General features: G+C 35.8%; 1 pseudogene; it reads right to left on the bottom strand.

Moving 5' to 3' along the window:
- The window catches only part of LOC137726199 (uncharacterized), a 28,013-nt pseudogene extending 5,677 nt beyond the window's left edge, over window positions 1-22,336 (bottom strand).
- Window positions 22,337-27,643: the final 5,307 nt, after the last annotated feature.

The raw sequence follows: 27,643 nt of genomic DNA, 5'->3' as shown, positions 1-27,643 counted from the left end.
GTTGTTGTAATAGCTTTGAGCTATATGTATAGAGAAGAAATTATTCATTATATTTCTTCCTCTATTTGTTTCTTTGGTGTGTGTGAGCTATTGGGTGTATTGGGCTTTTGGGTTGTGAGATTGCCAACACTTTGTAAACTCTCATTTGGTTGATAGTGGATTATTGGGTGAGCTCCTACTGCTCCGAGGACGTACTCCAGTTACACTGACTGTGGAGGAACCTCGTTAAAATCTTTGTGTCTTTTATATTTTGTTCTTGCATTTTCATTTGATAAAATTTCTGTGGGTTAGCTTGATTTGGTTCCGCGTGGTTTGGTGCTATCCTAGCACAACATACAGATGCATAGCTAATGCAAATACATTTGTTTCATCAGGTACAGAAACAAGCCATCCTTAAGCAAGGAACACGTAAATCAGCTAAGCGACCATCAAACAAATGAAGAATTGGTGAATGAAAATGCAAATATGGGTTAGTTGATCATGGTCAATGACAACATTTGGTCTCCGGGCCGGTTTATCTAAATTAATGAAGACAGATAACTTATAAAGATAAATGAGGTAAAAGTTCATAGTAGCCATTTTCCAAAAAGTGCACAATTCAAAGCCAAACATACAACTTTAAGAGAGGGGGAGGCAAGGAGGGCAAGGCCAGGCCCGGTGTTACAACGGCTCCGCCTCTGCTTAAGAACCATAAGAAGATAACTATACAGACAGCTGTTAAGTTTTTCTAATCTTAAACTTCGAAATGGGATCCAACACTTAACAATGAGGCATGCATATCTAACGAATGGGAAACCCGAAGAGGCCAACGGGTTTAAAATTCCTCTTTTCATGTATATATATACACCATACGCATGCATATAAATGTAACATGTTCTGAAAACATGTACTTACCAAACATGAGAATGATCTCAATCCTCTATTCGGCAAACAAAATATGGGCTCAAACATTTTAAAAGGATAAGACAAAGAACGAAACAAGTTAACAAAAGACCAAGTTGCAAAATGGCGCACCTTAGAAGCATCAATCTTATATCCTTTGACATTTGGGCGTCATTCAATCAACTCTCGAAGGACTTGATGCATGATGGAGCCTGCACAGAAGAATTAAATTAATACGCAACGATTAACTTGAAGGAGGAAGGTATTTAAATTTGAAATTTGATTGATAAAAAATAAATTCTTTGGAACTTACAAATATGAGAAGCGTGAGAGGCGGCAGGTGCAGTGAAGAAGAAAACTAGTGACATATCTTTTGAGCCTAAATGAATGATATATTTGCGTCAATGAATAGGGAAAGGATAAAAAAATAATAAAAACAAAATTAAGAACTTGACGAGACTATATATAAGTCCTAAGTCGCATAATCAAAAAGTAAACATTTACAACCGTACACCGAAGTTTGAACATTGGCCTCCGAAATTGGAGCTCTGAGTTAAGGCTAGTAAATCATGAGCGACCTGAACCAGAACGTCCTGAGGATGAGGAGAGGGTCCAGTGCTGCTGCAGCAGAAAATAAACATTTGGGGAGCGGAGGGAATTGGAGAATGAATTGGTTTGTGGAGATGGTGTAATTGGGTTTGAAGCTAGGGTTAGGGTTTTCAGGGTACGGTGTTGGATACAATTAGAATTGGGAAGCAAATTCAGTACCAAAACCCCTAACCTCGCCTTTTCCCTTTCCAGTTTCACCTCTCTCTCTCTCTCTCTCTCTCTCTCTCTCTCTCTCTCTCTCTCTCTCTCTCTCTCTCTCTCTCTGTGCGTGTAGCAAGTTTAACTGAACCATCCCAGTCGAGCCGAACGAAACAGTTTTGGTCGGGTTAAGGTTAGTTCTTGGGTTTGCCACTTACCGAACCAAACTGGCTACACTTACATGACTTGAGTTGGTCTACTTTTCAAAATTTATAGTTTGCTAAAATACTGCTCGATGTTTACTAAGTTTCTAAAATGTATAAAACAACGAGCAATATTTGACCAATCCATAAATTTTTTAATGTCAGGTGAACAATCCAAACCGTTCATCTCTCGCAATCCACCAAAATATGAAACTTAAAAAAAAAAAACAGAATGACCGAAAAACCTTAATGGTGATGACCAAACCAAGGCGTAAACATAAACAACAATCTGACAGTTACTATTGGCTGCAACGGATTATGCATTATGGGTACATGGTTTGTACTTCTATCCTTCACGGAAGTTGTATCCCTCGTCCGTACGAGCATTGCTATTATTTTTCACATTTTTCCACTTATGAAAAAAAATACTTCATTTTTTACATGTTTATGGCCAATCTAGTGAAAACACTATTCACCATCATTTTGATCATTACAAAATTCCACATTGCCATATGACCATGACCATCACGTAGAGGATGTGATCCCAAGCCTCTCCATAATTTTTTGGATTTTAAAATTTTTATTTTTATTTTTTTATCAATTTTTATTCATGAAAATTCAATATTCCAAGGGAATTTTCACATGGCGTTATCTGACCACGTCGCATGGATAATTCAGGCGGCAGTTGCGACTGAAGAAAATGCAATTTTTTTAGGGGAGAAATGTTTATGAAGACGATAAATCTTTGCCGCCCACATGGTAAATTTGGTGGTGGAGGGGAGTTTTTACTTCAGACTTTGGTGTTGGCTTAAAGATCCAATCATACCCTACCATGTCTCCAAACCAGGAGGTTTCTTCTTGGGAGTTTCTTTTCTAGGGTTTTGTGTCATAACATGTCATAAACCGTCATCCCATGCATAATAAAGTTACGACTGTAAATTTAACACCCACGTTGGCAAATGAAAGGTTGGGAATTACTGTAGGGACCTCTACTCTTGGCATACAAAATATTGGTGAGGAGGTTATGCCCTCTATGTGCCACGATTGGGCAGCCATTACCAAATATGGATGCCTTTCATTTCCCCTAGGTGCCTTGGGGGTGCAATATTTTCAAGCACAGACGACTTCACTTTGCACATATAACTGCTATATTGGTCATCATTATTTAGCTATTGGTTATGTTGTGCACACCACCTTAATCCTCTATTTAAGGGTGATGGTGTTAAGTTTGCATGCCATAATCTCCTTGCTATCTCATCATTCAAACACCTAAACTGAAAACTGCCTCTTAGTCTTTCACTTTTCCAATGGCTTCCAACTTACAAGTTCCTGGAACTTCCTCCTGCTATACGAGATCAATCTCATTGCCCGATCTTCCTTCATAGGCAAACCCATTCCCAAGCCTTAACCATGGTCAACCCCTAATTGTCGGGGAAAAAGACAACTATAAGTTCACATTGGAGAAGGGTGTCACAAAGGTTAACACCAACAAGATCTCCACCGTGAACCTGACCCATACGAAGTCTAGGGTGTTAGTGGGAAAAATGTTTGGGAAATCATGATGATCATCACTTAACCAATTAAAAGCCTTGTAAGGATGGATGATGGGTCTATTAATTCCTTTAATGCAATCGTCATCAGGGTTTTAATAGAAATTGGCATTCGTCTGCCGCTTAAGTTGGTACTAATCCTGAATGGGGATGATGAGTTGTCAACTTTTATGAGTTATGAAAAGCTATTTGAGGCATGCTTCTATTATGAGAGAATGGCAGTTGAGAAATATGGATGATTGTATTACATTGGTAAACTTAGAAGATGACCTCATCCTTTGCTTCCCATAACTAGCAAGTACCAAGGAAGATGGTCTAGGGGATGAGTCAAAAGTGGGTTCGAAGGGGGATGATCGAGAGATGATGATTGTTGTTTGTAGTTCGTTCGACAAAAAGAAAAAGAGATGTGATGGCTGAAGGTGCAGGGAGTAGTAAGATGGTCAGTGATGACAACTGATGACAGAGTTGAACATTTTACAAGTGCATATGGCTTAATTTCATGTTTTAATTTATGATGTATTACCTTATGATTTAATTTCATGTTTAAGATGTTTTAATTTATGTTTCATGTTTTAAGTAGTAGTTGTATTTTTCATTTCATAGGTTCTTTAATATCTCTCAACTTTTCTGAAATTTTGTTTGAATGTGGGAATTTAACAATCTAGGCTTGAACTCATGAGCCTTACTTATTATATTTGCTTTTTTTCATCGCTATATGTCCTTATTTAATGATAGAAAGTATTTGTGAATGAGGCTTTCATAATCCTTATTGGTTGAAACTATTAACGAAACAAATGCCACTTACGCATTAATCGTAGCGATAACTGGAAATGTCACTTACGCATTAATATTTCATAAGCATTAATATTTCATAACTTGTCACATACATATTCATTATACAAGTACCAATCTGGAAAGATATTAAGAAATAAGGGTTGGTATCATGAACTATCACAAACATTCATTCAGCATAATAGTTGATTTCATAAATTATCATCAACATTCATCCAACAGATAAAATTGCAAGGGTTGCCACTTACGTCATCCAAAACAAGTAGCAAGTCCTCACACAGTTGTCTAACTCATTAAATTCATCCCACAAAATTACAAACGCGTGAACTAATGGAAAAAGATCTCCAACAGAATATATCAACAATATAATAGTTGTTTTTGGACTAACATTGTTCATCATATTATCTCCCTACACTAACACTACACTAAAATTCTTAATTTTAACTCACTCTACACTTTGTGAACCCTTTGCAACATGTCAATTGCCATCCTCAATCACAATGTAGGTATGTTGGACGATGTAATTACATCCAAATGAAGGCCAGTGGACAATAACTCAATCACTTTTCAGGTGAAAATACATTAATTCCCCCTGTGCAATACAACAATTCAACAAGTTCAGAAACAATTAAATAATCTAACTAAACTGAGTAACAAATAAGTGAAATTTCAACTCATTCATTTTCTTGTTATAGGGACCTTGTACTTGAGTAGATTGGTCAAGGTCCCTTCTTCACATCCCTTGACAGACTAAGGAGGACATCCGGTAGGATGTGAGCAATGGGAGCTAATTTCGAGCCTCTTGCCACATGTGAGTGACTGTCTTCATTGAGTCATACACAGATATTGTCTTATCCTTAAGATTCATCTCTACTAGCACCCAATGGTGATCAAGGTTAAGAGGCATGTACACCCTATCCACATCATCCATCCATGATGCACCAAACTCTACCCCCTTCCCCGTCACAGTTCTGTACAGTACCAACTCATACTGTTTGGACTCAACCATTTTCCGCCCTCTACTTTTCAATTCAGCATTCCTCTCATCATAGCTTCGTTGACAGTAAGACTATCCTTAACTGTAAAATATATCAGAAAACATGTACAACACTTCATGGAAATGAAAACAAACTCAACATCACAATTGCCAAACTTTTCAATATTATGGGAAATTAAGTGGGATACATTACCATAAACCAATTCGTTGTGTTAGTGGTCACCACTTTCCGAATCCTCCATGCCTCGTCCTCATGCTTCCACAGAAGATAAAGCTATAAGGCAATGTGATGCAATATACAAAATTTATTTCAATTGTTACACCAACGCAATCACAACATATTTATATCACCCCATAACACATAGGGTTTAATCACTTAAATCTGTTGGCAGCCAACCTTCCTAGTCTAAAAGCTGCCTCTAGAAATTGGTGTCTCCAATCGTCATATACTCCAACTGGGCAACCGAACTAACAATTGAAACAAAAAATTGTTAGCCTCATCATTGTATTCCTTTTATCAATTCTTTCGTAGCTTACATAAAATCTTAACGTTAATGAGTAACTTACTTCTTCTCTTTCCCCTTCCCCTTCAAATTATTGAAGTGATAGAAATATTGCATCACCTCAACTGCAAAATCCATGGCTTTATGTCATGCTTTGATTCCAGATTAAGTTCTAATTTGACATTAGGACATGATAGACACCTTAACTATAAATTCTAAAATTATATACTTAAAACATGAAAACTAAAATATAAATAAATAAATAATGAATTTATTTATACACAAACTTATCGGGAACAGAGTTGCATTTGAGTATTCTACATAACGATACAACTTCAAAACTACTCAAAACAGAGTACAAGTAATCTTTTATTCAACAAAAAACAAATAAAAGAAAAAGGTTTTAAAACAATCCAAAGTACCTCATTATTTGATATGAACAAACTTCACATCTCAGAAAAGTAAACATCCAATTCTCTAGTTCATTACCTGCAAAATTTAGTTAGGATGAGCCTACAAGCTTAGTAGGAACCTATACCTTTATGTAATATAAGAGTAAATTATTATAATTTGAATCCAAACAAATCAAAAGCAGAAGCACTGGAATATTAAGATGTACTACGCCACAACATCACATCTACCATGACTGATTGACCACGGACATAAAGAAGTTCGTTGTAAAAGTTCAATTTAATCACAGATGTTTGAAGTCCGTGGTAAATAAATTAGTTTAACAACGGGCGTAGGGTGGCCCGTGGTTGAAGGTGTTAAAGCAATAACGTGCATTTAAAGCCCGTTGTAGTTTGCCTAAATAATATCACGAGGCATGTTCGTGGTTACAAAAATTTTGACAATAACACTTCTGTAAATTTATCACGGACTGTAAGTGTTATCATTATAATTTTATTTTTATTTTATTTTTTAATCAACCAGTATAATAATACACACTCAAATTTCAAATCTTAGTGAAACCTATTTACCATTTTCATATCTGACACTGCCAACCACCAAGTCTCACCCCCTATTCTTATGTCGACGATTACTCTGAACCCAAACTACTCATTTCTTCACCTTGCTTGCATACATTATTCGAACTCTAATTTTTTTCTATTTCTTTGGGCATGTCAGGTATTCCTAATCTACAGGATGTGTGTCTTTGTCTCCAACTAGAGAGCACGAGATCTCACCAGTGTATATCTCGATGGATGTTAAAGGTAGTGGCGGCTTTGGCACAAACAACGTTGTCAGTTGAAATGGGCATCAATCTTTGAGATCGATTAAATTCTGGGTGGTGAATCTCCACCATTGATGAAATTGTGATTCTTTCTTTCTATGTTATAACTTTTGCAGATGTGTGCTCTGTATATTTCTCTAATTTTGATTTCTCAAATCACTATTGTTTATTACATTTTGCTTTCGATCTGATTCCAATTGAGTTCAATTTCAAACTTGAATTTATATTCCATTTTGATTTACATATGTCCTAATTTTCTTCAAGGTATTGCTTCTTTGATTTTGATTTCAAGTTTTAAAATCGAAAGATTAGGGATCGGGGATTGGGCTAGGGTTTCAAAACCAGAAAGATAGAGTTGGATTTATGGCTAGGGTTTCAAAACCAAAGAGATGGAGTTGGTTTCAAAACCAGAGAGATGGAGTTGGTTTCAAAACTAGAGAGATGGAGTTAGATTTAGGGATCGGGGATTAGGCTAGCACTCTTCTCCGCATATAGTTTTTAACTTTTTATATGTTTAAGTTTTTTTAATATAAATTTTGAGTGATGTTTCATTCTTAAGCCATGGCTTTTTTTGCCTTGCAGTTTCCAGTTTCTATTTGCAAAAAGAACTTGCAGACAGGGTAAGAATTTGAAATTAATTTTTGGGCTAATTAATGATTTAGTTTATAGCATTGGTTTGGTTACTACTGTTTATGGTTTATTAAAAAAAAAAAAAAGGTCTTTGTTTATGGCATTGGTTTGGTTAATCTTGTACAGTATATATTTGCAGAAATATATGTAGTGTGAAAGGGATGCATGAGTAGAAAGGTTTAGAAGCAAAAACTGTATATGAAATCCTAGTTTTAGATGTAGAGCGGTTGAGAGGATTATCTAGAAACTTGATAATTGATGATTGTAAGTTAAGTTTTGTATTTACTCCATTCACTTTATATGCAATGTTAATTTTGCACTACATGCTCTTGTTAGAGTTAAGTCTGTATATCTGCTTGATTCTTTACTAGTTAATTTTTGGCTTCTTGTGTGGATTGTTAGAGATTCGTATATCTATACAAGTCTTTACTAGTTAACTTTTGACTTTTTTTCGACCAAAAAAAAAAAAAAAAAAAAACTTTTTCCTTCAAGTTTTGTATATCTTTTCACTTTTCTTGATTGTGATCAAGTGTTTATTTTTGCCAATAGCAGTACAAGATTTTCTTTCTTTGATCCATATGCTTATGTTCATGTAGATAGAGAAAGGCAACAATTGTTGAGGGTCAAGCATTAGGGGCAGTATTTCACTCTCAAGGCCCTTTCATTTGGAGGTATTGTCTTCAAGCGACAATGTCCTTGTTATTGGAGCCCTATTTGATACTTTTTGGATAGTTAGGTATTTCTTAGTATAGCTCATTGGTTCGTTATTAGTTTTAGTGTACAACTTGTAATATTTGAATATTGAATATGTGATGTTTAGTGTACAACTTGTAATTTTTGAATTTTGAATCTGTGATGTTTTATGTAATCATTATGTTGTAGTAATTATGCAATTTGTATATAAATATTATATATTTATATATATATATATATATATATATATAATTTTTATTTTTTTTTATTTTTGGGAATTGTTTTATAACGGGCATTAGTTGTCGTCAATTTGGAATCCACAACGGCTATAGTGCGCGTGGTGTTAGATTCCAATCTACCATGGGCACAATCCGTGGTTACATCACATTAGACAACGGCCATAGCCTGTGGTCAAAACTGTGACTTTTTATCACATCCAAATTACTAACAGGCACATTGTCAGTGGTGGATTGCAATCTACCATAAGCATCAACCGTGGTAGATGAGCTTTTTTCTTCTAGTTATGGATGCAATGCAAGATCCTTCATTTATTCTCATGAGTTCAAACAATTAAACACTTAGAATTAGCACGTCCCATACCATGTTATCCCAAGTGAAAATTATTTGAAATTTGAACAAATCCAAATCGTAACTAAATTTCCCTTTTTGCTAGTCATCTTGCCATGAGAACCTGGTAAACTTTTTTTCTCCAGTTCCGAATTGCCCTAGAAAACTTGTGCACTGTGGTCGACATGAGAACCTGGTACCTACCAAGAGTTGGCTCAACTACATGAAACCTAACTACTACCCAAAACTCCAAAGCTCATCTCTTCTCAAGAATTCATATTGTTGAAGTTTTTGAGAGTAGAAATATCATCCTAACTCATTGTCTCACATTGGTCACCACCAAAACGTTCCCTCACTTTATAGGACTTTGTCCTTATTACAAAGTACATGGAGAGCAAACTTGGGCTCAACCTTGTGTTTAGGCTTTGAGGTGTTATAATTAACTAATAATTAATATATAATTAATTATCAAAATATGGGCCTTGGGCTCCAACAATTAATTTGTTAAATTAATTTTGAATTTAATTAATCTTTTTATTTTTCAATAGACTCATCTTTTCAGATGAAGTCTGGGAGCATTTGAGAACGTATGAAAAAGTATGAGGAAAAGATGGAGCAACACACCATTTGCATTGAATAGTCGCCTTCCAAAAACATGTATGTTGAGAATAGGCATATGATTACTATAAATACATGCATCTGCATACCGTTCATGTCATTGAAAATCATCAACCCATACAAAACATACTGAGAGTACCACAAAGATATTTGTCAGAAGTCTAGTTTTCCGGTGTTGGAATCTTGACTTAGATCATTGAATCTGGTGAAGCAGAGGTCCATCAAAATACAAGCACAGAATAGGGACGAAATTCTTTTTCAAGGACTTGGCGGTATGCAAGCCTAGATCTTCAGTTTTCTGTTTAATCTTAATTTTGTTTTGTTTATACTCTGCCAAAATATTTATTTGCATTTATTGTTTATGAACATATATAAATTTTTCATTGATTGTTGATATTTGTCCAACACAGACATCCCTTGTTAGTATATGGACATCTATCTCTCGAGTGCGTAATCCTAACATTCGATGGTTATTCCTGAATAATCTTATTTTTCTATTATTTAACCATTTCATTTTACTAAGTTCAATGGTAGGCAGATTAATCCTTCTCAATGACAAACAGAAACAATGTTGATCAAACGACAGTTGACTAAATGGGTCTAGGGTTCCTGCGTAAGCTCTTCGGGGGTCTCCTTTGCCGCCGCCATCACATCGATGGCTTTTGGGGATTTTCTGCTATGATTCCCCTTGATAATTCAACTGCTAGGATATTTTTTGATAATTTAGTGTCTAAGATTCCAATAGGAGCGATGACTAGTTTAGCTAATTGGTGTAAGAGGTTTTGGGTGATAATTAATTTGGTCATTTTGATAGTTAGGGTGTGCAATTGGTCCAGAGGTAAGCCTAATTGCTAAATTTTTCTGCAATGTCCTCGACATAGGCAAAGGGATAATTGGTGGGTAAAGTGTAAATTAGGGTCTACTAAGATTAATAGGAAGCTAAGTGAGGTGAGAGAAAAAAGGCTTTGGAAGATTAATTGCTTTGTTTCTAGTCTGACTTATGACTGGTATAATGATGGTTATATGTGTTTTTATGTTTTCCTTGATTGGTGGTTCTTAATTGCTTTTAATTAAGTTTTGTGTGGCGTGTTTTTTTTTTTTTTGGCTTGTTTGGATTACCGGAGCTCAAGCTTTTGGTTCAAAGCAACATTTTAGATCTCAGTATGTAGGCCTGTTTTACTACATCGGTTATGATCCTTTAGACATGCTCTATTTAAGAAACCTTGGGTTCTCTGGTGGTTGATTGAAGCTCAGAAGAACAAAGAGCAAGTGCATGAGTGTATGGCAAGGCCTGACCTTGATCCGGATTTGAGGAAAGCAGGGAAATTGGTGGAGCATGGCCAGAGAGTAAGCACTGTGAGTTGTAGCTCCTCTAGAGTGATAACATTTGTCTCTAATCTTTTTAATTTTAGACAAAATGATGATAGATGGATAGATATCTCTAGTAGTAATTCTATTGACCCCATGTTTAATGACGATGAGTTCTTTATTTTTCCATGTGACAATAATCTTGCTTGTGATTATAGGAGTATTAATTTTGATTTCTTTGATGTTATGAATGATCTTGCTTTAAACCTGGATGTTGTTATGTCAAATGTGAGATGTGAGGAGGTTGAGACTAGGTAGAACACTAGCAATACGGTTGTTACTTTGCTTGCCGTAGAGGTTGGCTTTGTGAGTGCAAGGCCTAAAACTGGAATGATAAGTCCAATGAAAAGAGTTCGTGACAATGATGTTGATGAAGCTAGACCTAGTGGTGGTGCCCCTCGTGCCATTGTTGGGATGCTAAGTCCGAGAGGAGTTTGCAATTAAGGATGGGTCTAGTTATCCTAAAGAATTAGATTGATGAAGTGTATTGCGTGAAACTATAGGAATGTTAAGAGGAAGTAATTTCCTAGAATTTTTTATTTTATATGTTTAGCTAAATTGGACCTTTTTTGCATGATGGAGATTAAAATGGTTGTTCATAAGGTCCCTAGAAACTTTTATTCCAAGTACTTTGACAATATTTTTTGTTGTGATCCAATTGGCAGATCTGGGGGCCTCTACTTATGTTGGAATTCTACCAAAGTTTTTGTTAATATAATTTCTTCCTCTCCGAGATATATCCCTTGTTCTATGAAGGATTTAGTTATTAATTTGCAGCAAGTAGTTACTTTCATTTATGCCTTTCCCCAAAAATATATGCAGTGTGACCTATGGGAAGAGGTCCTCAAGTTAAATCCAATTCATAGTCCTTGGTACATAATTGAAGAATTTAACAATATTATTGATCTTTCGGAGAAAGTCAGAGGTAATCAAACCCATACCACAGACATGAACAATTTTATCACTTTTCTTAATTGTGGCAATTTTTTGTCTTTAAATGCGTCTGGAGTTCCTTTTACTTTGACTAATTGTCATACAGATCATACGATTGTTTTTTAGAGATTGCACAGGGTGGTGGCTAACCCCTTATGGTTAAATATGTTCCCGGATTATCATTTGCATAACAATCCTATTTTTTGCTCTGATCATAGTCCTATTTTATTATCTTTAAACTCTAGTGTGTAGAACAACTTCTTCTCGTTTAAATTCCAGGCTATGTGGCTTAATCACCCTCAGTTTAAAACGTTTGTGCAAAATTCTTGGCATTGTGACCCTAATATTAATCCTAAAGATAAATTTAGAGTGTGTGTTGATAAGTTTAAATTTCTTATTTATAAATGGAACAATGACACTTTTGGCAATTTAAAGGAGAAAAACAAAGAATTGTTAAATGAAATTGATGAGCTTCAGAAGCAAATTATGAGTAACAACTCTTTTGATTTGATGAAGGAAAAATCTCTTCGAAATAAATTGAATCATGTGCTACTTTCTGAAGAAATTATGTGGACCCAAAGAGCTAAAGCTAATTGGTTGCAACTTGGGGATAAGAATACTAAATTCTTTCAAACTGTGGCTACTATTCTTAAGAAAAGGAATGAAATTACAAAAATCAAAGATGAGAATGGTTTTTGGTGGTAGACCTCCCTCGGGTGCTGACCTAAGTAATTTAGCAGATATCATTCAACCTTGTATTTCCATTCATCATAATGAAAGTTAGTTATCCCTTATTACAAATCAGGAAATTTGGGATGTTGTAAGTAGTATTGGAGCTCTCAAAGTCCCGGGTCCTAATGGTTTGAGTGCAGCTTTTTTTCATGGTTGCTAGGACCAAAATAGGGACATTGTTTCCTATTTGGTCAAAGATTTTTTTTTTTTTTTTATCAGAATGGATCCAACTTAAGGCTCATAAAGCATACTAGCATTGCTTTAGTTCCTAAAATAGATAATCCGAAAACTGTTAGTAACTATAGGCCTATTAGTTTGTGTAATATTAGTTATAAAATTATGACAAAGATCATCATTAAGCAACTAAAACCTCTATTAGATCTTTGCATCTCGCAAAATCAATGTGCTTTTGCTCTGGAAAGAGCCATTCAAGATAATATTCTTATTGCTCATGAAATGTTTGCAGGTTTCAATAGGATGAAAGGAAGAACTGGAGCTATAGGTGTCAAGTTGGATCTGGAAAAGGCAATGATTACTTAAACGGGGATTACATTAGGTATGTTCTTCTTAGATTTGGTTTTTATTGTCGTTGGGTTGTGTCAGTTATGGAATGTATTACTTCTCCTTCCTTTTCTATGCTTATAAATGGGCAACCTCATGGTTATTTTTATCTAAAGCAAGGAATTGACAAAGGGACCCCTTGTACCCTTATATCTTTATCATTTGTAAGGAACCTTTAATTAGACACCTCAACACCCTAACAAATAATCCGAAGTCATATATTGGCATTTTGTCCTCACCTAAAGGATTTAAAATCTCAAATCTAGTGTTTGTTGATGAATGTCTCCTGTTTGGTAAAGCCACGCCAAGGTGTGTGAGGAATATTCTTCTAATCCTTAATATGTTTTCTAAAATGGCGGTTCAACAAATAAATTTTCATAAGTCATCCTTGTATTTTTCCAAGAATCCTACTGCTCCAATTAAAATTGATATTGTTAATATATTGCAAATTCAACATAAAACTACTATTGGTAAGTATCTAGGTATCCATAATATTATTTTCTAGAAAGATCAACTTAATGGAAATGAGTTTGCTTAAGAGGGTCAAGCAAAAATTAACTGGTTGGAAGGCAAGCACTCTTTTCAGAGCAGGGGAGCTTACTTTAATTAACTCTAATCTAACAGGTATGCACAATATTGTTATGTCTAGTTTGAAGTGTCCTAACAAGATTGTCAATAAGCTTAGTAAAGAGTGTAGGGACTTTTTCTAAGGTAGGGATAGGAAAATCTTTCCATTAGCTTGGTATTTGGTATGTGCTCCCAAGAAAGTGGGCGGTTTGGGAGTTAGAAAACTGGATCATTTTAATAAAGCTTGTATCGTAAAATTGGGTTGGAAGGTGATGACTGAGGAAGATAATCGGTGGGTGAAGTTAGTAAAAAGTAAGTATCTTAGAAAGAAAAATTTTCTGGATAATAAAATTAGACAATCATTCTTTTGCTTGGACATGTATCTTGAAAAGTACGGATGTTATTCTTAAGGGTATGAAATGGAGAGTGGGTAATAGTGAGGACATCTTGTTCTGGTCCCACAATTGGGTTTTTCCTTACCCTTTGTTCCATCTCTTACCTAAAATTGACAATCAAAATATTAATTGGGACTTGAAAGTTAGTGACTTTATTGATAATGTTTGTTGGGATAAAAGAAAGCTTTCGCAAGTGGTTAGTAATGAAATTGTAAGGAAAACATGTAATATTACAATTCCCTTACAAGATTCCAAAGATGTGCTAGTTTGGTGGCCAAATACAAAAATGGTAAGTTCAATGTTAAATCGGCTACTTGGATTTAGAAAAGGACATTGACTCAATCTACAAAGCATAAGTTAATTAATAAGATGTGGAAACTTAACATTCCTCCTAAAGTTAAGATGTTTGCGTGGTTGTTCATTCGTGATAGACTTCAAGTTAGGAAAAGATTAAGTCATATTGTGATTAATAGTGATAAGATGTGTCCTTTTTGTAATTTTTTAGACGAGGACCAAATGCATTTATTCTTTAATTGCGGTGTCACTAAATCGATTTGTGACCTGTGTTTAATTAAGCCAGCAATTTCACTAATGCTAGCTTCAACTCAGTAGTAGACTGGCTGAATTCTTTAAAGCATGTTGATAAGGAAGTTCCTAGTGATTTAAGCTTGTGTTTGCTCCTTTGTTGGCAAATTTGGAATGACCATAATAATATGGTGTTCAGAAATGTTATGCCCATCCCAACCTGATCTGTACTATTGGTTATATCTATGGGTGAACAATATCTTAAAGCCAATTGTAAAGGTTTGATAAGGAATTCTAATGATACTTTCATGATTATTAAATGGCATCCTCCGTATCAGAGTTATGTTATGCTAAATTTTGACGGTTCGGTGGTTAGGGACAAGGCGGCGGCGGGATTTGTCTTAAGGAATCATAATGGGCAACTTATTGCAGGTGGAGCTTTAAATCTTGATGGTGCCACTATTTTAGAACTAGAGGCTAGGGCTCTCAAAGAGGGCCTTCTTTTTGCTCAAAGAAAAGACTATACAAAGATTATGGTTGAAGGCGACTCTACGTTGGTCATTCAATCAATGTTGGAAATGCTTTAGCTCGTCAAGGCCTTCTTATTAGTGATTGTCATATTTGAGATCACTGTATTCCTTCAATTGCTCTTCATGCTCTTTAGTTTGATTATGTAGGGAACGGTTGTGCTCGGGGGTTTTCTCTTTAATATATTTTTTCTTGTTTCAAAAAAAAAAATGATAAACAGATTTCCGATTTCAATTTTCACATGACAGAGAGAAAATAATTCTAATGGATAACAAAAAGCCGTTCGGGAATTAAATTCAGTTATGTAGGTTAAGGATGTTAGATATTGGTATGTAATAATGACTAGACACAAGTATGGAAGATGATATGGTTATGTTACATATTGGTATGTAATAATCTAGAAACAAGTATGGAAGATGATACGGTTTTTACTAACACTGCTTAATAATCTCTCTTAATAGAAAAACAAAAAATAGATGGTCTATATAAAATGAAGATCACAAATGAAGAAATGAAAATCTAAATTATCACTACTTGTGCCATCAAGTTTATTTATTATGGACTACTATACGAACTTTATATAAAATGTATTAGAGTATAAGTCCAACAATATTGGTTCGATTCCGTTTGGTTTTACTCCTCATTCTTTATTCTTGAATTCATTTTATTTTATCACAAATACTAATATAAAATAGCACAATAAACTTACAGAAATGAATTCATAAATTATATACAAATATATAGATAGAAGGCTTCCCAGAATCCCCTCCCTGGTTCACTGAAACTAACTTCTCCGAAAGCTTTGCTGATTCCTATTTCGAACTCCAGTCTAACTACGAACACCATCAAACAAATAAACTAAAATCACAATGCAACCTTACAATTTATAAGTACCCAAAAAGATGAAATAAAATCTACACTTAAGCTTTAGATTTACAAAAATAGAGCTGAGAGTTCTTCTCAAAATACCCAGGAACTCAAATTAGGTTTAAACTAAAATTAGGTTTTTATCCTTTGCTATTTATAGGAAGGAAAGAAATCATTATCACCTAAGCCTAGACCCTCCAGCTATACCTAATAGGTTGGATGGGATTCCTGAGCTAAATTATGGATGATGAATGAGCAAGCTAAAATCCAAATTGGAAGACACTTAGCTATAGACTTCCACCTCCTGCTTTATATCTCTAATCATCCAATAGGAAAACATCCTTCCACCGCTTAACTCTCTCTGAAATAAATTCTTTGATAAGGATAAGAATTTGAGAATACCTGAGAAGGCTAGCTGTTATGTCTGTTCTTCGTTTCCATAAGAGATGAGAAGAATGGCGAATAGTCGAGAGAGAGGGAGAGTAAGATGGAAACAAAATAAAATAGAATATAGGGATGGTTAAGGTTAGAGGTTGCTGGGCACGGGACAACTAATTGTCCAAGTGGGCTTCCCCTTTTGTTTTGTTTTGTTTTTTTAAAATGGGCTTTACCTACCATTAATAATCTTATAAAAACTCAATACTAACATATACAAGCATACTGTATGGTGAATTAAATTAAAGCCTAGGTAATTGACAATTAAAACAAGTTACATCTACAACAAAAAAATAATCATACTATTTAACAGTAATTATTAATAGTAATTTAAATGAGGGTCTTCACACTCTACCCTACTAAAACAAAATTTCTTCCTCAAAATTTAAACTTACCAAAATCAAAGAAAAATTCTGGGTATTTCATACACATCTCGATCTCCAATTATTATGTTGCTTCGTCTGTGTCTCCATGTAACCACAAAATTTGCACTAATGGAATTATCTTAGTGTGTAGCACTTGCTCTTTGTAGTCCAACATTTGAATTTGTCTATCCTCGAAGGATAATTGTTCATTTATGTTGAGTTATCCCCAATCGATCACATGTCATGGATCCATTTCATACTTCCAAAACATAGAAACATGAAAAACATTATGTATGCCAGAAAGTTGAGGAGCCAGTGCTAACTTATAAGCTACTTCACCTATTCTTTCTAGCCTTTCAAACGGTCCAATAAACCTTGGTGATAATTTTCCAGATTTTCCAAACCTTTTAATTCTTCTTTGAGGTGGTACTTTTAAAAACACATTATCACCCAATTAAATTTCAATGATTTCATCATTCAAGCGGCATAGCTCTTTTGTTGACTTTGAGCTGTTAGGATCCGTTGTTTAATAATCTTAATCTTTTCAATCGTCTCTTGTACCAAAGCAGGTCCTAACAACACAGTTTCTCGTACTTCTGTCCAGAATACAGGTGATCGACAAGGTCTTCCATACAATGCTTCATATGGTGCCATCTGTATGCTCGATTGATAACTATTGTTGTAAGAACACTCTGTTAGTGACAAATGATCTTCCCAACTTCCACCGAAATCCATAATGCAGGCTCTCAACATGTTCTCCGAGATTTAAATGGTCTGTTCTGATTATCCATCAACTTGGGGATGAAGGGCACAACTAAAATTAAGTTTTATACCCAATGCTTTTTTGTAAACTTCCCAAAAAATTTGAAGCAAATTTAGAATGTCAATCAGAAACAATCGAAATAGGAAATCCATGCAATTTAGCTATTTCTCTGATATAAAGCTTTCCAAGTATTTCAGTGCAGTATGTGGTTTTAACCAGTACAAAATATGTCAAGTTGGTTAAAGGATCCACAATAACCATACTATGTCTCGTTGTGTTGGGGATTTTGGTAGACCAGTAACAAAGTCCATAATGATGTGATCCCATTTCCCGTCTGCTACCGGTAATGATTGTAGTGAACCTGAGGGCTTATGATGTTCAGCTTTCATTTGTTGACAAGCAAGACATTTTGCCACAAAATCCACTACATCTCTTTTCATACCACTCCACCAAAATTGACGCTGAAGATCTTGATACATCTTGGTTCCTCCAAGTGTTTCCCCAATTGAAATCTTTGTTCAAAAAGATTGAGACATAAAATCGCTTTGTTGTACACCAATGATTCTCTTAATCAAAGTGGGATGAGTGACTAAATTACAAATAAGCACAATCTTCTTGCATTCCCACATGCAAGTCAAAATCATAAAGAGATTCTACCATCTTTGACTTTTGATGAAACAAATTAGTTGCAAGTGTTTGGGGTTTTCTATTTAAAGCATCTGCCACTACATTAACCTTTTTTGGATGATAATGCAAAACCAAAATCATAATCCTCAAGATAATGTTGGAAGTATGCCCACAAAGCCACTCATTTGATGTAATAGCTTTTGGAATACTTATTGTGTTAAACTATTATATGTTTAATGAAGGGCAAAGCTTATTGTTAATCACTATTCATTTTATTATGTGTTTAAGAAATAAGGGAATCCAAGGAATGTATTTAATTTAAGAGAGAAGTGATCTAAGTAAGTTAGATTAATGAGACATTTCTCTTACAATCATTCCTGAAACGTCCCTAGCCATAGGATTGCCAATTGGGCATTGACAATCCGCTAAGGTTAGTATGTGTTATGTTAACTCAAGCGTGAGTATGACTAGTCTTAAGTCATTTAGTGTTGGACACTGAGATAAACACATAGGTGCTCAAAAGGTATTCGAGTACACTGAACTACGATCAAAAGAGAATTCAAACAAACATGTCATGTAAGAACTCGTAAGTTGCAATATGCAAAGTAGTCCTTTAACTTGAGGCATCATAGATGTCTAATGGTTAGGCCCTTGATCTTTGATCATGTCAAAGGCATTCCATCGAGAGTGTCCATGACATTATTGAGGTCAAGCTATCTAATCATGTAGGCAAATGAATGTACAACAAGGGATCTCTAACCTTCCATGGCAGATGGAGAATACTCTGAGATATGATTCGGGAGTCTTTGGCCAAAACATACGAATATAACTTAGGAAGTTTGTTCCAAAACATATTCAATTGAATCATATAAAGAAGTATCACATTGGATAGTAGACATGAAACAAACTATCACTCAAACAATGCGATTAAGAGTATTGTATTAGAGATGGATCGTATTGCATTATAATAGTAACTGGATAGGTTCTCCAACCACTTCTACTTAGCTTAGGTAGTCATGACATACTGTTAGGTGTCACTCATGGTTTGTGGAAGCCCTGAAGATTAGCAAACACTAATCTTCATCAAAGGGAGAATTGAAATGTAGTTTCAATTCACAATCGATCGTTAAGAGTAACAATCGCCCACTGCCTCGCTAATTGGAACCTAATAGATCATACACCGAGTAAGGATGAAAGTGAAGAAATATAAATGAGATGGATAAGCAATTAAATGGTTTAATTGAGAATGGTCAAGACTAATTAATTTTACGAAGGGTTTGTATTGGGCTTTCAAGTTAGTTTAGGGTCTCGAGGCCTAAAAGGGTTTTGGTCCACAAGGCCCATTGAGTTTAAGTTATATGACAACTAAAACTAAATGGAAATTAACCCAAATACAAAGTCAAAACCGGCCATAGGGTGAGTGGTAGCAAATTTGGATAATTGCAAGTTTGCCACTCACATGTGAGGTGGTATAAAGGTATCTTTATAGTCATTCTCTCACTACGGTTTTCTTGAGGCAAAGAAGAGAAACTTTTTCTCCTTTTTTCTTTATAGAGGCCAGCCACACTTAGAGGAAAATAGCTAGCAATCTTCCTTCCTCTAAGTCATCCATTTCATCTTCACACCTCATCCATGGTGTGGAGACTTAGAGACACCAACCCTTTGGTATTCTTGGAGATCCTTTCCTCATATCCTCAAGGAGCAAAGGAGTATCAAAAGGAAGAAAATCACAAGGAAGATCTAAGGAGTTAGGAGGTGACTTGAAGGCCCTCCACTTGGGTGAATCCCTTGTGTAAACAAGGATGAGCTTCAAGTGTAATGAATCTTAAAATCCTTTCTTCTCTTTAATGTTGTTAAAGAGTCTTGTGGTTCACCACTCACTAGCCTTTGAAAGTCATGGGTTTTAGAATTGTACTTTTAGAGTGTTATTAGCTTGCTTATGTGTTCAAATGTTCTCATATGTTCTTAGCTAGGACAAAATTTTTCCTTCAGATATTCCATCCAGTGTCGTTGCCTTAAATTCAACTCTTTCTGAGTAAATAAGTACTTTAAACTTTTATAATTAGAAAATAGTTCAAATTGTTCTACATATAAATAATGTCTCCACGTCTTAAGTGCATGAACAATAGCTGCTAGTTCTAAATCATGTGTTGGATAATTTCTTTCATATGGCTTCAGTTGACGGGAAGCATAAGCAACAACTCTGCTAGATTGCATTAAAACACATCCTAGTCCACGTAATGAAACATCGGTAAACACAGTGTAACCGACATCTCTTTCAAGAATGATTAACACCAGAGCAGTTGTTAATCGAATGTTTAATTCTTGGAATGATTCTTCACATTCATCACATTCTTCGACTGACTCCAATTCAACATTGCTTCCACTTTTGGAATGATTCTTCACATTCTTCGACTGACTCCAATTCAACATTGCTTCCACTTTGGAAGGATCCACTGCAATGCCTTTATTCGAGATGACATGTCCTAAGAATTTCACTTTAGTCAACCAAAACTCACATTTTCTTAACTTAGCATATAACTTATTTTCCCTCAAAGTCTATAAGATGATTGACAAATGTTCTTCATGTTCTTCCTCGGTCTTAGAATATATGAGCATGTCATCATTAAATCCATGAATGTTGTTGGCACACTCGTTAAACCAAAAGGCATAACCAAAAACTCGTAATGTCTATATCGAGTTTTGAAAACTATCTTTGGTATATCTTCTGGTTTATTCAAAGTTCATGACAACCAAAACGAAGATCAATCTTCGAGAAATATCGTGCACCTTTCAGTTGATCAAATAGATCATCAATTCTAGGCAATGGATACTTGTTCTTTATAGTGATTATATTCAGCAAACAATAATCAATACATAACCTAAAGGTTTGATCAGTTTTCTTTACAAATAATGCAGGAGCACCCAAGGTGATGTACTAGGCCATATAAAACCTCTCTTGAAGTTCTTAAAGTTGTGTTTTCAGTTCTTTCAATTCCACTGGTACCATATGATATGGGGGTATAGATATGGGTCATGCATTTGGACATGTCTCCATGGAAAATTCTATTTCTCGGATAGGTGGCAATCCAGATAAGTCTTCTAGGAATACATTAAGAAAATCTCTTATTACTGGCATAGATTCAGTTTTGGATTCACTTAAACAATTTACTTTTGTCTTATCCATTATTGAATCAGGTTTTGGAACACTCTTAATCCCATAAAAACTAAATTTTTCTCCAATAGAGGTAGTCATAGTCACAAAGTTCCTAGCACAATTAATAATACCTTCAAATCGTTTAAGCAAATCTATTCCAAATATTACATCATAATCCAACAAGTCTAACACCACCAAATCACATTCAAGCTTAAGATGCAATATATCTATTGTGCATGACTTGCACACCTAATTGACTTGCACACAATCTCCCAAAGGAGATCCAATCAATGATGGAAATTTCATAAATTCATACTCTAATCCCAATGTGGATGCAAAAGATGTAGATATAAATGATTTTGTAGCACCAGGGTTAAACAGTATCATAGCCAAAGAATTGAACTAGAAAAGTACCTTCCACCAGTTTCAGCTTGTTGCTCAGCCACTTGACCAACAACATACACTCGTCCTTGAGCAAGTTGCCCATGCCTCCTAGAAACAACTGGGACCCCAGGTCTCTCTTGAGCAGGTTATCCTCTTGGACGCGATGCTTGTTGATTAAGAGGACCCCTAAATTGGTTTTGTGGGGTTGGTACGGAGCATGGTACACTGGTGCCAGAGCATGGAATTGTTGTGGTGGTGCACAGTACTGAAGTTGCAGAATCCTAGGTGCTTGATATGTCTGTAATTGTGTGAAATCCCTCTGATAATGTCCTTTTTGTCCACATTCGATCTTGATTTGGCCTAAGTGATATCTGATTTGGTTGTTGGAAACGAGGTGGAATAAACCTTGGGAGCTTACTACTCTGCCATCCACTAAAGTTCTTAAATGTCCCAGACCTCTTAAAACCAAGGATTCTCTGTTCTGCCATAAAAGCACAATCATTAACCTCAGCATATTTCGTCAACTTAAAAAGTTCTACCTTCTCCTTGATCTCAATTCTTAACCATTCCTCCAATGTCTTTGCTTTAGTAATCTCATCGGGAATCATATAAGGTGCAAAGCGCATCAACTCTTCAAACTTAGCTACATATTGCGCCACAGTCATCTCATTCTGCCAGAGATTTGTAAATTCATGTACCTTCATAGTTCTCATAGTCTCAGGAAAAATTTCTCTAAAAGTAGAGCCTCGAAAATTTCCCAAGTTGAAATTTCAAGATCAAGATTAGTTAAAACGGATTCCCACCAGTGATAAGCTTGCCCCTTCAAGTAAGTACTTGCAATGGTTACCTTCAAATATTCTAGAATCATATGATCGTTCATCTTTCTACTAATTTGTTGTAACCATTCCTCTGCTTGAACATGATTCATATCACCCTTAAAATACTGAAAGTTGAGTCTTATGAAATTCCCCTTGAATCCTCATTATTTGATCATTCTCGGTTTCTTGACAAGGTACATGATTGTGTTGGTTCGCCTCACGAATAATTACTCAGCTAATTATGGAGGATGAATAAGCAGGCTAAAGCCCAAATTGGAAGACACCTAGGTATAGACTTCCACCTCCTACTTTATATCTCTAATTCATCTAATAGGAAAACATTTTTCCACCGCTTAACTCTCTAAAATAAAATTTTTGTTAAGGATAAGAATTTGAAAATACTTGAGAAGGCTAGCTATTGTGTCTGTTCTTCGTTTCTAGAAGAGATGAGAGGAATAGGGAAAAGTTGAGGGAGAGGGAGAGTAGGATGGAAACAAGATGAAATGGAATATAGGAATGGTTGAGCTTTGAGGTTGATGGGCACAGGACAACTAATTGTCCAAGTGGTCTTTCCCCTTTGTTTTGTTCTGTTTTTGGTTTTTTGTTTTTGTATTTTTTTTTTTTTTTTGCTTTTAAATGGGCTTTAGTTAATATTAATAATCTTATAAAAACTCAATACTAACATGCACAAACAGGCCGTATGGTGAATTAAATTAAAGCCTAGGTAATTAACAATTAAAACAAATTACACCTACAAAAAGAAAAAACATACTATTTAACAGTAATTATAAATGGTAATTTAAATGAGGGTCTTCACACTTTAATTAACTCTTCTCTTTGCACAACTGACACACCCAGATTCGGTATGTCCATTAGGACTCCGAATCGAGTTGTGCTGGCCGACACCTGGAAGGTGACGAAGCCACAAAGTATAGTGATGTGGAAAATATGAATAAATTTAAGGGAATTGTTATTAGCACTCTAAAAATCTCATTTGACACTCCAAACTTTCTACAATTAGAAAGAAAAATACATTTGTGAGGAGTGTAGAATGAGATCAAAAGTGCTAATAACAGTTCCCTAAATTTAAACCTAAAAATGCCTAAATATAATAGTGCACTGGTGAGTAGGAATGAACCCAATTCACACGTGATGATAGAGAATAAGTACAGTACAGTAAAATAGGGTGAGAATTATACCATCGATGGTAATCGTCTACACCAAGATTTGCCAATAACCCTTGTCGGTACGAAAACTCTGCTACTAGAACCCGAATGGGCAAAAAACAAGGATGAGAGGGCCTAAAAATAAAGTTTTATAAAAACCTTTTTGAAAACGTTATAACCCCTCGCTGTAAAACATGTATAGTTTCCAAAATATCATACTAAGTATAAGTATGAAAATCAAATGCATGCTAACTGTAAGTCCAGAAATATGCCACAGCAAAATAGTTCAACAGTAATATAGATAGGATCATGTGCTCAGTAATCCATACTAGCATGCCAGTCGAAGTCACCTAATGTGACATGTACGACTGCACATATCACTCATCAAACTATGCTAACACACGAGTCGGAGTCACTTAATGTGACATGTACGACAGGCTAAGTGTAATAATAAACGCTCTAGTGCTATGATCACGTGAAGCTAGCGTTATGCGCGAGTCACCTATGAGTCGGAACTGCCTAATGCAATCTGTATGATAGGCTAGCACCTACTTGGATCCAAGGCGAGCGTGTTGTACAGGAGGTGAACAATCACGTGAAGGCTGGTCTTGGCCCGGGACGGGAGCACTAACACCGAGGTGTAGCATTGATGAGCGAATTATATGAGTACAAGCATAATGATGCAATAATTACCATTAACATAATAAACTTACATGCGCATCCCGTAGGATCATCTTGGTATTTCACAACAGTGCAACATTACTCATAACATAATTTAATCATGGCATGAAGTGCATGAATCAATTCAAAAGCATTTGTGGAAACTATCAATCATATGTGTATATATATATATACATACATACATACATACATACATACATACATACATACATACATACATACATATATATATATATATACACACACTATAAAAAGGAAAAAACCCACTTACCTGGAGTCTGCGCTACAACTCCCTAGCATGAATATTGAGGCATCTCGAACGATCGGCGCCTAGAACAATTATCAAATCACATCTTAGAATTCTTATTGATAGGACATGTACCTTACATAAAACACATCCCCAAGGACATTCTAAAATGATTTGAAACCCATTGACCAAAAGTCAACCTTTGGTCAAAGGTCGAAAGTAAGGTCCACAACCCTACGTAACTCGATCCAGAAGATCCGCACCTCGGATTTCCAATCCATAACTTCCAAAGATCCACATTATGCTTCTAAAACATCGTACTAAAGTTTCATTACAATCCAACGGTTGGATCTCCACCAATTGCAAATTTAAGTAGCGGTCAACGTTTTATTTTACGAACTTACAAATCCAATTTAGGAAGATCCATACGTTAGATTCCCAATTTTTAAGTTTCTAATATCCTCAACTATTACATACTATAATGTATTAAAGTTTGGTGACGATCCAATGGTCGGATTGTCAATTCATATAAGGATCAAGTAGCGGTCTCTATCAAAACTATGTTCAAATGATGCAATTTCATCAATCGGACTTCACCTATGGAATTGGGGTATCAAACTTAGCTTAGGAAGGTCAGGGGGTGCCTCGGCCCACGCGCCGCCACACACGACGGTCGGCCGCCCCGACTCGCCGAAAAATAAACTATTTCTAAAAATTATCAAATTTTACAGGAATGAATGTCTCAATGAGTAGAGCAAGTTTCATACCTATGGCCAAGTCCAATTTGGTCGGGAAAAGCTTCAAATCTCCAAGAACCCGCCGGAACCCTAGAATTGGGTGTTCTTCAATTTGATCAATCCGCAACACCACCGCCCATAAAACTGTGTGGGCTTTGTTCCTAACCTTTAGAGAAGTGTTTTGGTGCTGGTGATTGAAGGTAACTGTTTCAAAAATGGGTGGATCGCCGCCTAGTACCCATTAAGCCATGCGTCGGCCCTCACGAAATTGGAACCAAAACTCTCTATTTTTGGACTGAGATGGTGGACGGGAGGCCACTGGGTGATTTGCAGGTGATTGAGGGTGGTCATTCAACAAGAAAAATAGCATGATTTGCTCGGAATCAAACCGGGTCACAAACAGGTTGGTCGTGGGTGTGCACAGGTCGACGAGAAGGAGACCCCTCTCTCTCATTTCCCAATTGGTTGTTTCTCTCTCATCTGATTGGTCCTTACCCTTTAATCTGATTGGTCAGTCTTCCCACAAGGTAAAAGATCAATTTATTTAACTAAAGTTTAAATAACTAATTTCAAACGTCCGTAACTATATCGTTATAATTCGGACTCGCAAACAGCTTTCGCCTATGCCTTCGTAGTGATAAGTACTACGAGGATACGCTAAAAGAATAAGTCATGCATCTCTCTAACCGATGGTCAACAAAAGTCAAAATCTTTGCCTCAAGGGTATTTTCGTAAAATCACTAATTTAAAATTTATAAAGCTTAGAATTAGGGATGGGTTGTCACAAAAACATCCTCCTTAGGCTGGCCAGCAAAGATTTTTTTAGCACTTTGTGATGTCAAATATCAAAAGGGTATGGCGAACCACTTTCATCTTCTTTTTCTGTCCCTTTTTGGTTTACATAGACTTAGACGTTGCCCTTGTGCACAAGACCTTCTTCTTGGTTCCCATATGCTGGTCATCGGGTGTGTATATCACCTCCTCATTGTCATCATCCAAACTCGTGGCATCTTCATACTCCTCCGTTGGCCGTTCTCCAACTAAACCAACCATCTTCGTTCATAAATCTAAGGGATTGACCCAATCACATTCCCTGCAAACTCATTCCAACCCTCTTCCTCCACATCTCTCATTACCTCGTCCCCTCTCGATCCCTCACATTCCCTCCCTCCCCTTACTTTTTCCTTTATCCTTTAATTCCTCCTCCTAAATCCCCTCCTCACCCACTAGTTTTTCCTCCCTTCCCTCCAAACCATTTTTTTTTCATCACCTTTTCACCACCCACTTTTTCTTTTTCTTCACAATAATTTATACATAACTGCCAATTTGACCAAGTTGGTCTTCTTCTTTTTCCTCATCTTTATCTCCTTCTTCTTCTTTTGCTTCTTTATGTTTTGCCTCTTCATCTTCTTCTTCTTTTCCCTCTTCTTCATCTTCTCATTCCTCTTCAACTTCTTCTCCCACATCATTTTTCCTTCTTCTTCTTCTTCCTTGGTATTCTCCTCCACATGTTTTTTCTTCACTACCCTCCTTAATTCCTCCACCACCTTCAACAACTCTTCCACTTTCTTCACCAAAATCATGTATGATATCTCATTCTCATAGGCTAACCGTGCAAATGACACCTTCTACTCTTTCAACTACATTATCAATTGGGTAAATTACACAAAACTACCTTAACTATTGGTCGAACTACAATCTCATACCTCATGTTTTAAACATTGCAATGTCATACCTTAACTTATGAATTCATTGCAATGTCAGACATTCGTTAAATTTTCTGTTAATTTAGCTGTTAAATGATGACATGACATGAGAGGAGCCCACCCATTCACCAACTAGAATAAAAAATTAATTAATTACTAATTTTTAATTTTTAATTAACAAAAATTAATTTATATAAAATAAAAAAATTTAAAAAAAAAAATTTTTAAAAAATTAAAAAAAAATCTGTCTCTCCTTCCCCAGAAATCATCCTCTTCGTCCTCCCCACACTCCCTCATCCGTTCCTCACCCTCGATTCTTGATGTTACCTCCGACCAAACCCACATCTCTAATTTTATTTCCTCCTTCTCGAAATCCATGACAGCCTTCCAACCCACCTCGTTTGCCCTTCAACTGTCAAATTTTCAGAGCAAATCACCATTGTGACAAAACCCATGATCTACAAACTCGATAACCCGACCCGAGTTCCGTCAAAGCTTGTCCGAATCATACTCATGGGCGTTAACGCCACCAACTCCTCCAGCGACAACGAAGACAATGGCTTATGCAAAGTCAAACGACATTCGGAAAAATCATCCTTGAGCTCTCATTGCTTCCTCTTACTCTCCTTCCTCTACATCGTTGTTTTCTTCAGGTCAGTCAAAGC

Source organism: Pyrus communis, chromosome 1 (assembly GCF_963583255.1).
Source record: "Pyrus communis chromosome 1, drPyrComm1.1, whole genome shotgun sequence".
Classification (NCBI taxonomy): domain Eukaryota; kingdom Viridiplantae; phylum Streptophyta; class Magnoliopsida; order Rosales; family Rosaceae; genus Pyrus; species Pyrus communis.
The sequence above is the reverse complement of the archived record's forward strand: the minus strand, read 5'-3'. Positions and strand labels throughout refer to the sequence as shown.